The sequence below is a fragment of the Ursus americanus genome, chromosome 25 (assembly GCF_024610735.1).
Source record: "Ursus americanus isolate L20-20 chromosome 25, mUrsAme1.1.p, whole genome shotgun sequence".
Taxonomy (NCBI): domain Eukaryota; kingdom Metazoa; phylum Chordata; class Mammalia; order Carnivora; family Ursidae; genus Ursus; species Ursus americanus.
In genome coordinates, this window is record NC_142151.1 from 27,564,079 (window position 1) to 27,566,593 (window position 2,515).

General features: G+C 37.6%; 1 non-coding gene across 1 annotated transcript; it reads left to right on the forward strand.

Annotated features, from left to right (window-relative positions):
• Window positions 1-1,326: 1,326 nt before the first annotated feature.
• Window positions 1,327-1,433, forward strand: LOC123801710 (U6 spliceosomal RNA). Its single transcript, XR_006782320.1, has one exon. It is a non-coding gene; the product is annotated as a U6 spliceosomal RNA (small nuclear RNA).
• The last annotated feature ends 1,082 nt before the right edge of the window (window positions 1,434-2,515 follow it).

Genomic DNA, 2,515 nt, shown 5'->3' on the forward strand with positions numbered 1-2,515 from the left:
AAAATTGTAAGCAAGCTACTTTCTCATTTACATTTGACTCCACATTCCTGTAGGAAAAACTCAAAGTCCATGTTTATGACATGCAAGAGCATTCATGATTGGGCCCAGCTGGGTCTTCACCTTCACCCACCCCCTCATCGTTCTCAACAACTTTGGTCCTGGGACAGCGCAGATGCTCTTCACACCTCTGCGCCTTTGTTCATCCTTGTCAAAACTCACTTACCTTTCTATTCTCAAGAACCCCCTCTTTTTACCCTAATCCACTTTGTCCAAACCTCTATCATAGCACTTACCAAGCTGTACCACTTTTTACAAAGGCAGTTTAAAAAAAAAAAAAAAACAAAAAAACAAAATAAAAACCAACCAGGCATGTTTGGAAAACTAAAAATACTTTCATTTGGTTGAGCTCAGGGCCTTGGTGACCCTCAAAGGTCTGGAACATGAAATGAAATTCAGAGATTTTAATCAGGGAGGTTACTTGATCAGATTTGCATTTTAGAACCTTATTTCATTTGTGTGTAAGATGTATTGGAAAAATTCCGTAATTATTAAAGCCTGAAAGAGGGAGGGCAGTGTGGGTTAAAAAAAAAAAGGATGAGGAATGATTCCAGAGGTATTTATACAGTAAAATTGGCAAGTCTGACGGATCAGTTAAGTGAATTGGAGAATTGACCCATTGATTTCAATAATCATTGAGGACTAACCATTGCTGCAGTTTCTAGAGGTACAAAGAAATTGTAAGACAATTTCTTATAGAAATTTATTATAGTGAAATACAAAGTAGATCAGAAGTAGATTCAAATATAGATAAGAGTTTAGTAAACAATAAAGACTGAATTCTTTAATATGTAGTTTGGGGACAAGTGGCTGTTTGGGGAAAACAGATATAAAATTGTATTTTCCTGCCAAATTCAGTTCCAAATAAATTGAATGCAAAATGTGAAATAATAAAAACAACATAATAACCATAGTTCAATTTGTATATAAATTTATGGCATTTAAACTTTCCTAAACAGAGCACCAAAGACATAAACCACATAATGAAGAGCAGTGCATTTGGCTATATAAAATTAAAATCTCTTTATCACAAAAACATAGCAATAGAGAAATAATTGCAACATAAAGGTATACAAAGATTTAGCATGATATAGAAACTTCTGTATGATATAGAAACTTCTAGAAAGGTATACAAAGATTCAGTATGATATAGAAACCTCACCCCTAAGCACGTCCATGCGCTGCTTTTGATTTGGCTTGTTCCAAAGGCTATCAGGAGAAAAGCCTGAGGATCTGTCTGATAAAACACGTATGTAAAAGGGAACTATGGTGCTCATATCAGCAGCACATATACTAAAATTGAAACGATAAAGAGAAGATTAGCGTGACCTCTGTGTAAGGATGACACACAAATTCATGAAGCGGTCATATTTTTAGATATGGGAGAAGTTCCTGTCACCATGGAGAGGCCTTTGTCCCTACTCAGTTTTGAGACCCGACCTGAGATGCAACACGCCAGGCTTCCCACTCCCTGGCCAGGGTTTGGAATACGTTCTCTCAGGTTGTTGTGTCAAATCTCTAGGATGTGGATAAAAACCAAAGGCAAGTAAAAACAAAAAAAAAAAAAAAAAAGAAAGAGAGAGAGAGAGAGAACCATGAATCTGTAATTACTATTATGAGAGTGTTAATTGAGTACCCAAATAATGGTAACAGCTTTGTACCAAAGAACTCTAGAAATTCAGAGGCACGGATTGGGGTACCCAATAAGACTTCTCAAAGAAAGAAAAACAATTACTCAAGCCTAATAAAACAGTTCTACTCTGAAGTTTTCCACTGACAGACTCTTGTCTCCTGAAACTTAGTTCCAGAAGCCAAATAATTTCTATCCATCCAGTAAACAATTAATGAGCACCTATTACGCTCTAAAGCACTGTATTAGATACCGTCTTTTCCGCAGTAAGTACAATTATCTTCCTGAAAGATGAGGAAGACAATGTCTTTGCCCTCGAGCAATTCATGGACAAACACTTAAAGAGGGGAATAATACCTGTAATGCAATCTGTATTTTACTAACACTGAATGCATTTAAATTATTTCACAATGCCAGCCTGGCTGGGTTAAGTAACTTACGGGAGACATTGGAGAGAGAACATTTTCATTTAATAGCTATAGCACAAGCTTTCCTTTTCGGTTAGATGGAGCCCCGGTTTGCGGGGCTGTCAGCACAACACCTTCTACAATGTCACATTCCCTTTCCATGACGTTTAAGAGGCAAGCAATGTGGATTTAAGAGAGGAAGAGAAGTGATGCGTATTAGTTTGACGTCACCAGAGTTCCTCTGCCGGATCCTTATAGGAGCAGAACAGCTTCCGCTACTGACCCATCCCAGCCGAAATGATCTCAACCGAGGCAGACATTTTGGTGAACGAATATTCAGGAATGTCATTGTGTTTTCCTCAAGTCTGCTTTTGCGTGATAAGCCCTAGAAATTCTGAATTTTGGCTTGAGAGCATTGAAC